Source organism: Triticum dicoccoides, chromosome 1B (genome assembly GCF_002162155.2).
Source record: "Triticum dicoccoides isolate Atlit2015 ecotype Zavitan chromosome 1B, WEW_v2.0, whole genome shotgun sequence".
NCBI lineage: Eukaryota > Viridiplantae > Streptophyta > Magnoliopsida > Poales > Poaceae > Triticum > Triticum dicoccoides.
Window position 1 is genome coordinate 708,766,004 of NC_041381.1, and position 11,869 is coordinate 708,777,872.

General features: G+C 56.3%; 1 pseudogene; it reads left to right on the plus strand.

The window, feature by feature from the left end:
• Positions 1-1,789: 1,789 nt before the first annotated feature.
• LOC119351026 lies at positions 1,790-2,992 on the plus strand (annotated as a pseudogene).
• Positions 2,993-11,869: the final 8,877 nt, after the last annotated feature.

Here is an 11,869-nt window from a genome sequence, read left to right on the forward strand (position 1 = left end):
CGTCATACGCTGTCGGTCACTTCAAGGCTGACCGCGAGGAAGCACCGAAGCAGAAGGCGCTCATTGCCCAGCAAGGAGATGATGGTGACATGATGTTGATGTGTAAACTGGTGGACGAGGAGGATCCAAATTCTCAAGCGTTGACTAAAGAAAATCAAGAAGGAAAAAATAGAATGGGCCGGCCTAGTTTGGACTGCTGCAGGCGCCCGTTTGCAAATTGCAGTGTAACGGGCGCCTGCAGCGCCAAATAGGAAATGCCCACATAGCAAGGGTTGGAGGAAAAAAACAATTAAGATAATCTAGCCAGCAAGCTTGTCGTCTATCTATAATTCTATATTAGGTAGGGAGAACAAGTCGATGGATTCATGGCCACAACTATTATTTTGATTGTTATGTGGCCACAACTAAATTAGGTAGCTCCTTCTCAACTGCCTGCGCTGAAATTGGCCAAGCTATTAAAAATAGGCGTCCAAAAGCAAGGAAGCATGCATGCGGTGCTATCTATCTATGTATCTGGTGTATGTGTATGCCTATATAAGAAGGGGAACACCAGCTAGCTAATCTGCTCTCTCGCTGCAAGTGCGCACACACCCACCCACCTGACCAAATATATCCATCATATAACAATAGAGAGGGAGAGAAAGATCATCCATTCATCGACTACCATGGCCATTTCTCTGCTGCCTTACACCGCCTCGGCTCTGCTTGCCATCGTCATCGCCATCGCCATCGCTGTCGCCCCTGCAGTTGTTCGATCGGACCAAGAGCCTGGGCCCAACATTGAAGCCATCAACGCCACATGCGCGACTGCTACGTACAAATTTGAGTGCACCCATCTGCTACTAAACAACCTGGATGTCAGGACGCCTCAAGTGAAGGACGTGATCGCAATGTCAGTCCAAGTCGTCGCCAAGAAGGCGGCGGAGGCGGCCGCATTCGCCAAGGCCATCAAGAAACCCTCCAAGTGCGTCACCGACTGCCTCGACGACCTCGCCGTACTATCCAAGCACATCAAGACGCTCCTGGCGACGCTCGAAACCGCCAACGACGCGGGCTTCTTTGAGCAATTTGACACAAAGAGAAAATGTTACGGAGATTGTTGCTCGGACAACTCCTCGATCGAGGAATGCAACGCACAGAGCCAAATCGGTGGGGTGTTTGGCACTCTTCGTGTAACTGATGACCTGTTGACGAGGAGGGCGTATTTTAGGAAGCAGCAGCTTGACAACAAAACAACATCACCTAACTCTAACTGAAGAGGACAGCCGGTGTGATTTGCTCTTACATTGATATCGCATGCGTATGAATAATGGTCCAATGGAATTGGGAGCGGAGTAGGAAGCTCATGTTGCCTTTATGCATGTAATAATCATGCCTGCCTGCATGGCCTGCTAGCTATTGGTCCAATGCCTAGCTGCCTGCCTGAACTGGCGTCAATTTCCAGTTTGTTTTTGTAATATATAATAACTCTTCTGTATTGTGCATTACATTTGCTGCCATAACCTCTCTCCCCCCCCGTCATACGCTGTCGGTCACTTCAAGGCTGACCGCGAGGAAGCACCGAAGCAGAAGGCGCTCATTGCCCAGCAAGGAGATGATGGTGACATGATATTGATGTGTAAACTGGTGGACGAGGAGGATCCAAATTCTCAAGCGTTGACTAAAGAAATTGTCGAGCTTGCGGAAGAAAAAGTTTTCCAGCATGATCGTGATTCGGAAACCTGTGTCGGTGCGCACGCGTCGTGCTAGCTCGAGTTTCTTTCTTCCTAAGTTTTCATTAAGGTTCTCGATGGCTCCCGCTCCCGCTCCCCCCTCCTCCATCTCACCGGAGGAGGGCCAACAACCAGCCACCAAAAAACCTCCGGCCACCTTCTCGCCGGAGCCAACACTAGCCACCAGTCCTCTAGACGAGCTCCTCCCCACAGTAGCTCATCCACCATCGTCATTCTTTGACCCGCCTTAAGTGAAAGCCGGGCAGGTTGCGCTCCGCTGCTTCCTGGGCTGTGGCAATGCCATGGGCTTGGAGTTCGAGGATGATGCCTCATACTACCTCCGCCTCGACATCACCACCCCCGCCGTCCACCTCGCCTCGCCGCTCTACATCATCTTCCACTACTCCAACTGCCTCCTTGATGCCACTATCGTTGCCGCCCTGCTTCAGGCTGTCCTTGGCGGTGCTGCCGCTGATTTCTTCGTTGCCCAATGCTCTCCCCTCGTTTATCGCTTCCATGTTGCTTCTGCGCGTATAGCAGAGATCATCCTCGCACAATCCACACTCTGCTTCTGCGCATACTCCTTCTCTTTTGTGAGAACCCTACCTCCGATCCCACCTTCTCCTCCCCACATTGCCACATGCATGCCGTTGGCTCACCTGCTCCAAATTCCAGAGGATCTGGGTCTCCACTTTGAAAGCGTAGGATGGGCACAATGTCGCTCGCTCGTCTCCCAGCGTCCACCAAACCAACCGCATGGATGCCGCATGTATGCGCGCGTCATAAAGTTCCCTTTCACCCTTGATGCCACCACGATGGGTCTCATCCTAGCTTGCCTATTCGGCGGCATCCACCACCAATTCAACGTCACGGACGATGGAGATTCCTGCTTCTCTTTCACTGTGGCCTCGACTGGCGTTGCCGCGCTCATCGCTTCTATGGGTGACTTTCACAAGCTGGGCATCCTACTCCGCTTCCCTTGGCGTGCACCTACGGGGCGTGCTTCATGCTCACCATCGGGGTCGGCCTCGCCGTCGTCTATCGGGCCTACGTCTTCCTCGCCGACGGCAGTCGATCCTGCTCTGCTGCCACCTGCGTCCACAACTATTGTTCTCTCTAAGGAGCGTCATCAACGGCCTGGTATAAGCTTTTTCTACCGTATGCTTAATGTTATTCGCTCCTGCCAGCTTACACCACATGCAAATTACACCCAACACACGCATTTGTTTTGGGTCACCTTCCTACCAATTAATGTTAGGCCTAATATAATGAACTATTAGTAGAATCTGCCCTAAACCACTGCTTTTCGGTCAAACAAGATTTTCTAGCAGTCAAAGTTCATGATCATGTGTACAAGTCTGGCGTCCTCTCCCGATCAATTAAAATTTAAATCCTCAATCTGGGGTCCATAGGTTTTGAAGGGTTTTGGATCTTCCTCTTTGACCAGCTCGAACAAGCCATTGCTCACTGCAGTCGTTTTTTCCATCATCACACTAAGTTTGCTTACCCTACATTGCCCCCTCGATCAGACTCCATTCTTGGCCCCTTTGAGCGTCGGCATCTCCAGACCCGCACGACACTGCAGCCCACCTCGGTCGCATGCTTGCACCATGTTCGCCCTGCCGCGCATGCACCGCTGGCCCACCCCATGCATCATGATGGCGGTGCGGCGCCCCCTGCCCCACCAAATCTATCAAAAGATCCGTACGCTGCTCCTGGCTCGGCGCATGTGGATCGAGCTGGCGCGAGTCCCCAGAACCTACTCTCTGTCTCTTTGTCCGTGCCAATTTTGGACGAGCTGATTGCCCGACCCGCGTCTAATCCGGGCATGTCTGCGCCGCCCCCTGTCACCCCACGCGCGCCCCCGATGAACGTATCTGCAGCGAATCTCGCCTTGGGAACCGACGAACCAACGAGTCCGCACGCCTGCCCGTCGCCACAGACCCCTCCCGCTACCCATGACCAGCATCTAGACCTCATGATCAAGCCTAATCCCTCTGCCAAGCCTACGCCGGCCGCTCGGTCACCACGCCCCTGCCCGCCGCCCCCTCGCTCCCTGTCACACGCAATGGGCCCAGCCGCCCTGACGGCGGATATGTCACCCGTGCAGTCCAACCACAAACCGACGAGCTCGTACAAAGATGCCCTTGTCTCCTCCCCCCTCGATCACAGCCACCCGCACACTCTCCCCCCTCCCTATATAACCCCTCGCCGTCTCCCCACTCCGCATCGATGCTCTCACACTTCTCCTCCAACACAAAGAAAGCAGCGCTGCTTTCGCTGCCTAGCTCTAGATCACCTCGTTGAAGATTGCCGTGACCCAGTCCGCTGTGCCCGCTGCTGGAGGAACGGCCACCGCAGCCGTGACTGCAGGTACAGGCGCATGTGGCCCATCTTCCCTCCCCTTCCCGACGCTTTCCATTCTCAACCTAATCTAGCTTTTTGCACTCGCAGCATGGACTCCGCCGGCTCCTTGTCGACGGCGGCTCGCGCATCCCACACACTCATGATCAGTGACGTCCCCATCATCCTCTCCGAACCTTTCCCCGCTCTCTGCATCCCCTCACCTTTCATCCTCCATGGCACTCCGATCGGCTCCGCCCCTCTAGCTCCGCCACCTCCCTCCCTACCACGATCCTCTACACCTCCACCCACGCCTACCTCACTCCCACCAGCTTTCAACCACACGCACTCTCCACCCTTCGACACACAAGAACTGAGGGACCGGCTCGCCGACGTCTTCCTCGCCTCACAATACACAGAGCCTCGTCTCACGTCTCCGAGACAGACACTGTAGAGGATCTGCCCCGTCCGGCCCATGAGGCCGGGCTGCTGCCTCCCTATGGAGACATGCCACTAGTCGCAGTTCCTCCTTGTCTCGTTCACTGCCCGCGTCGCTTTGCTTTCGTCCACCTTCGCACAGCCATCCCCAACCCCACTCCCCTCATCCATCAAGCCATCCAGCACACTTGCGGCAACCCTGCCTTTATCATGGGCGGCTCCTGGAGGGGGATCGCCTGCCTCACCTTTCACACACCAGCTGCACGCAATGACGTGCTCAGCCACAGCCCCATCGAGTACGAGGGAAACTCTATCACTATTGAGCCGATCGAGCACGTCGACCGCTCCATTGCCATATACACTGACCTTGCTGAGGTCGAAGTCTCCGAGTTTCCACATGAGCTATGGCATGAGGATGGCATACGCTTCGCTCTCACTTTCCTTGGCGACGTGTGCGCCATTGACGATTTCTGCCTCCACGGTATCGAATACACGTTGGTCCGTGCCCTCGTCCTTCTCCAATCTGGCAAGCCAGCCCCTCCAAGCATTGTCATTCAGATCCCACCCATAAACGAGATTAAGATCGCCAAAGTTGTAGAGGTCTCCCGCTGGCACCATGGTGATGGTGCCAACCCGTTCAGTGATGGCTCCTCTGACGATGACTCTGCTCCTCCCTCTTAGCGGGCCTCCCCGCGGCCGCTCTCCCCTACTCACCTTGCTCATGTAGTCTCCGTGATACGTGTGGGGTGGCGTGCCGATCCCACCTACGGTGGCACTAGGCCGGTCGCCCCCCATGCCCCTTCTGAGTCTCATGAAACCGACACAAACCAGTCAGCTCTGGCCTCACCTCTCACCCTCCATGGTTCCCGGCGCCTGCCTCTCATCATTTCCGACAACGATTCGACCGCCTCAGATGACATGCATGCACCGCTCCTGCATGCCGCTTCAGACTCGCTAGACGTCGTGCATGCACTCCCTTCCGACACTCATGCCCCACCTATCATACGCCCGGTTGCCCAGGTGGGTGCTGTGGTGCCACCTAGCCCGTGCACTAACCTGCCTGCCGCTCCTCTGGCTGCCGGCCCACTGGTTCAGTCCAGCGCCTCTGCGTTCTCTGCAGTCCCCACACCTGCAGACGCACCTGCTGCGCCGCCCTCCTTCACTTTCACCGCGGGCGAGTCCTCCCGTGCTGCTGGTAACGAATCTACCCCTCCCGTGCTTAATCAATCTAATATCTCACCCTCTGCTTATCTGCCACTGACTAATGTACCCATGGACTCAGCCCTCCCCCTGCAGGACCTGGACACCCACGAGTGCATCATTCGCAAGGCGCGCCGCAAGTCAGAGCATGATCAGTCCGTCTCCAAGGACAAGCTGCAGCGGAGTGCGTGGCTGGCTGGCAAGCAAGCCAACTACTCCCCCATGCTTGCTAAAGCCGTCAAGGCCAAGTCTGCTCGCCTCTCCGCCGCGGATGTTGACACGGCCATTGGCCGTGCTATCCAGGAGGCACGCCTCCACGAGCCCGAGGCCCCTCCTGCCTCCTCCGAGGACCTTGCTGCCATTGCTCTGCTCCGCGGCGCTGACGACGAGCAGCTTGATGCCATCCTTGGCTCCGAGGATGCTGCCTCTGGTGACGACGCCGCTCCATGATCAGCTATCTTTGCCACTCTAGAGTTACGGCGCGACCTCTGCCTCACCTAGCTTTTCTGCATGACGCTGTTAGATCGCTGTTCTTTTGGTTTTTGCTTCCTATGTCGCATGTTCCAATGCTACTTTTGGCCTCACCTGTAGCCTTTGTGACTGTATGCCAGATGTATCCCGTTTCTGTCTGTTGGTGCTCGATCGGTCTTAATGAGTAATAACGCCTTTCTAATATGCTCTTGGAATGTATGAGGACTTGGTGATAACGACAAGTGCTCTGACGTGCTATCCGAACTAATCACAACAAAACCGCACATTACGCTCTTCCAAGAATCAAAAATCGACTCTCTCTCCGTCAGTAAAACAAAATCCTTCCTTCCACGTTAGGCTGACCAAGTTTTCTCCTTGCCAGCTGTCGGGACCGCGGGTGGCACCATCTCGGTCGTCAATTTTGCGTCCTTCCAAGTTGTGTCCTTCTCCCACTTAACCTTCTCCTCCACACTAATCCTCCAATCAACTGCCTGCGCCCACCACATTGCCATTACTAACATCTATGCTCCCCCCTCGTGCTCTCTCAAGTTAGCGTTCTTAGACGAACTCGCCTCAATCGCACAACCAGATGACACCCCATGGCTCATCGCCGGTGACTTCAACCTTATCCGTTTCCCCTCTGAAAAAAATAACACCGCCTTCCGCCCCGCCGAAGCCAACGTGTTCAACCAAACCTTAGATAACCTAGCACTTATCGAATTGCCTTTACTGGACCGCAGGTTCACTTGGTCCAATAACCGTGCCTCCCCCACCCTAGAATGGCTAGATCGCGTCTTTTTAACCTTGCATGGGCAGATGCTTTCCCTAACACTTCCCTTTCCTCTCGATCCCGCTTTACATCGCGATCACGTTCCACTCCTCATCCACGTCACCACCGCCATCCCTCGATCCAGCTTTTTCAAATTCGAAGCGGCCTGGGCCAACTCCCGGCCCTGCAAGGACATTGTTGCTCAAATTTGGGCTGCACAGCCCTCATCGCCAACCAATGCTACTACCTTCCTCGTCTCCACGCTAAAAAATCTCATGCCCGTCTTAAGACTTGGGCACATTCTCGTATCCCACCCACCTTCGCGAGGCTCGCTGCCAATCTGCAATCACAGCCCTAGACCTCATTGAAGAAACTAGACCCCTAACTCAGCCAGAGTCGCTCACTCGCAAAATCATCATCTCCTTGCTCAAGGGTGCCATCCACAAGAAAATGACATACTGGCGCTGGCGTGCTAAAGTCTCTCGCGCTATCTACGAAGGGGAAAATACCAAGTTCTTGTTGGGGAACGTAGTATTTCAAAAAAAATTCCTACGCACACGCAAGATCATGGTGATGCATAGCAACGAGAGGGGAGAGTGTCCACGTACCCTCGTAGACCGAAAGAGGAAGCGTTAGCACAACGCGGTTGATGTAGTCGTACATCTTCACGATCCGACCGATCAAGTACCGAACGCACGGCACCTCCGAGTTCAGCACACGTTCAGCCCGATGACGTCCCTCGAACTCCGATCTAGCCGAGTGTTGAGGGAGAGTTTCATCAGCACGACGGCGTGGTGACGATGTTGATGTTCTACCGACGCAGGGCTTCGCCTAAGCACCGCTATAGTATTATCGAGGTGGACTGGTGGAGGGGGGCACCGCACATGGCTAAAAGATCAAACAGATCAATTGTGGTGTCTATGGGGTGCCCCCTGGCGACGTATATAAAGGAGTGGAGGAGGGGGGAGGGCCGGCCTAGCTATGGCGCGCCCTGGAGGAGTCCTACTCCCACAGGGAGTAGGATTCCCCCTTTCCATGTCGTAGGAGTAGGAGTCAAGGCAAGGGAAGAGAGAAGAGAAGGAAGGAGGGGGCGCAGCCCCTCCTCCTAGTCCAATTCGGACTAGGCCTTGGGGGGGGGGCGCCCAACCTCTCCTCTCTCTTTGCCCTAAAGCCCAATAAGGCCCATATACTCCCCGGCGAATTCACGGAACTCTCTGGTACTCCGAAAAATACCCGAATCACTCGGAACCTTTCCGATGTCCAAATATAGTCGTCCAATATATCGGTGTCGGTGTACTAAGATATGGGTACCTTAGTACCCCGGACTTGTGCACGAGCAGTCGCAGCGTCCCCGTGGCAAGCCTTACCGGACGTCCGCCAAGACCCTCCGCAGCCCTCCAGAAGACAAAACCCCGGCAAGAGGAGCTTGCCGGGGAGCCATTCAAGAACAAAGTGTTCTCAGTCACGAAGCAGGCCCCGGCAAGAGGAGCTTGCCGGGAAGGCCGCTTGAGGCATGAAGGAAACAAGGCCCCGGCAAGAGGAGCTTGCCGGGAAGGCTTGGTGAGCGACAAGCTCCCAAGCGCGACAAGAACCTTGCCGCGGCAAGGCGCTTGCCGCGGCAGGCAACCTCTCTTCCTCTCCGCTCCAGCTCATCCACCAACGTGTCGCCATGGGGCTTCCCCAGGCGCACGTGTCGGCGGGCTGTGCAGCCAGCGGGGAGCGGCGACAAACGGCGCTGGCTAGCTGTCGTCGTGGCAAACGGAGGTGCACCTGACGGTCCAGGTTGCACTTTTCAGGCGACAGGGACGGGCATTTATGACTCTTGTCCCTTGCCGTCAGAGTTAGGTATAGTCCACTGTACACTGTACAAAGCGGTGTACCAACCTCTGTTTTTCCTATTCTACCCCCGTATACTTGCCACCTGTGGTGACCCCTTTGTACCTATAAAAAGGAGGCCCGAGCGCAACGTAGAGGAGGTTCGGCTCGTTCGGTTCAGCTCGCACGAGGCCACAGACTCCCGAGCTAGGTTTTGTAGCTCCTGACGCTCCCTAGCAAGAACACAATACAATCAGACAAGCAGCAGTAGGAGTATTATCTCTCTGGAGAGCTCCGAAGCTGGGTAAAATCCCCTCGTGTGATCGCCTCGATCCGCTCTTTGCGCAATCTCCGCCCCCTGCCGAACCGAAAAGGGGCCCCGGTCCCGTAGGTGTACGTGGTGGTGCAGATTTCCTCCCCGACATCTTTGGCGCGCCAGGTAGGGGACGCGTCGAGGTTGTGTGAACCCGATCCGGAGGTCACACGAGCAACTTCATCGACATCTTCGTCAACATGGCTCCGAAGAAGAAGCCTTCGGCAGCAGCAGAGCCGTCCGCGTCGAACCCACCGCCACCGGAGCTGTCAGGTGGTGGGGGAAACGCAGGCGGAGGAACCGGCGTCGTCGAGGGAGCCCACAACGCCGCCAAATCCAAGGACAAGGCAGCACCGGCGTCGGCGTCCGGGTCCGCACCGCGTCCTTCGCAGGAGGCGCGGGACCGACAGCGTCATGATGCTCGCGGCACCATACGCTTGCTGGATCAAGGCCAAGCTGGAGGATCCCGAGGCCCTCGAGACCCGCATGCACCCCAGCATGCTGGTACGAGCGAGGTACGGTCGCTTGGGTGGGATGCTGCTCCTCCTAACTTGGTTAGGAGTCCGAGCACATCCCGTTCTTTGCTCCGTACGCCGTTGCCGCCAACCACACCAGCGGAAGCTTTGGCTAGAGCTCAGTTACTCCTAGATTACCCTCCAACGGCTGATAAGGTCGACGAATGGAGGGCCACCATTCAGAGTCTCATCGGCTTCGCCAACGGCGACGTCCCGCGGCAACCGAATGCCTCGCAGCCGCGGCGGGGCGGCAAGGCGCGAGCTGATGGTGACGAGACGTGTGGGGGTGCAGCCACCGTGCACTCCCCTTCCCGAAGACCAAGATCACCGACTCGCCGGATCCACCTCGACAGCGACTCCACATTGTCGTCGGATCCGCGAGCTCGTCGCGACCAGCGCCAAGTTCTCCGAGAACGGCAAGAAGAAGACGCTCGAACCCGTATCGAGCGCCAAAGAGAAGCGCGTCGTCAATCGGACCAACGCGCTGGGCCCACCGTTGATATGCATGCGCCAGGGGAACCAGGCGACTTGCCGTACGCGGTAGGTTGTCCTGCGTTCACTCGAGAGCTGCGGCAAGTCCGGTGGCCCGACAAGAAAAACTTCAAACCAGATGTGCCAGAGAAGTATGATGGCAGGACACACCCATCGGAGTTCCTCAGCATCTACACCATCGCGGTGCAAGCTGCGGGGGGACGAGATGACAAGATCCTCGCCAACTACTTTCCCTTGGTGCTCAAGCCAAACGTCAGATCTTGGCTCACGCACTTGCCGGATAGCTCTATTTCTTCTTGGGCAGATTTGTGCCACCAGTTTGTTGGCGCCTTCACGGGAGGCCACAAGCCTCATGGCCAGGAGAGTGATCTCCACCTGCTTGCCCAGAAGGAGGGAGAGTCCTTGCGCAAGTTCATCCAGAGATTCAGTCGAGTGCACTACAACATCCTCGACGTCCACCCTGCCGCGGTGATCAGTGCATTCCATCAGAATGTGCGAAACCACAGGATGAGGGAGGAGATGGCGATGTGCAAGGTAAAGCACGTCAGCGAGCTCTACGCCCTGGCCGACAAGTGTGCACGCGCTGAAGAAGGAAGGAGACTCCCAGGAGAGGATGTGGGAGCAGAGTCTGACAGTGAGGAGACCGCTCCGGCAAGGAAGGGCCGGAGGCGGAATAACAGAAAAAAGAAAGGCAAAGATGTGCTAGTTGTCGAGCAGTCCGGCAGCGGAGGTGCCGCCAAGGTTGTCGGCTCCGGCAAGGAGGTTGCCGGAGGCGCCAACGACCAAGCCGTAGCGGTCGCCGACAAGCAGGATAGCTCCAACAAATAGTATTGCAAGATCCAACGCACCAAGGGCCATGACCTCCAGAGCTGTAAGAAAGTCGAGCAGCTTGTAGAACAGTAGAGAGCTGAATACGAGCGGCGAGACAAGGAGAAAGCCCAGGAAGGTGCTAGAGGAGCTGGCAAGAAGCGACCTAGCCGGGGAGGACGCCGCGACAAGGCCAAGCAGCGGCAAGGAGACAGACCTCCCCGTGGCCGCGACAAGAATGAAGACAAAGACAGCGACGAGGACGTAGATGACGATGAAGCCGACGACCAGGAGTTTCAGAAAGCCACAGAGGTCCTTTGCGTTGACGGTGGTGCTTCTCTGCATACTTCGCACCGCCAACTCAAACAGTGGATGCGGGAAGTAAATGTAGCAGCGCGTTTATGTGTAAGGCGCTACAACTAACGGAAATAAAATAAAATGAAAGCAAGTAGAAAAGTAAATGAAAATGAAAGAAATAGAAAAAGGAGAAAGGAAAAAATAAAATGTAAAGAAAAATAAAAGAAAAAAAGGGAAAAAAGGAGAAAGGAATAGCAGTAGCGGGTTTCAGGAAATGCGTTGTAGCCAACTTAGCTATAGCGTGTTTTCGGAAACGCGCTACCGTTACGTTTCACTTAAACAGCGGTTTCCCCCCCGGCCACCACTTCTTCCCCAAATCCCTCGCCCTCGCCGCTGTCTCCCCAACTCGCCGTCGCCCCACTTCGCCGCCGTCTCCTGCCGGCGTGGATGCTTGCAACCTCACCGCCGCCGCCCGAGGCCGCCCTCAGCCTCACCGCCGCCGCCCGAGGCCGCCCTCAACGTTACCGTCGCCGCCCTCCACCTCACCACCGCCCGAGCCCGCCCAGGACCGCCGTTGCCCGTGCCCGAGCCCGCCCTCTCCGCCCCTGCCTCCGTCACCGAGCACCTCCCCGCCACCGTCTCTCCCCTCTCTGTAAGTCCCCCACCCCTCCCCCCCACTCCTCTCTCTCTCTCTGCA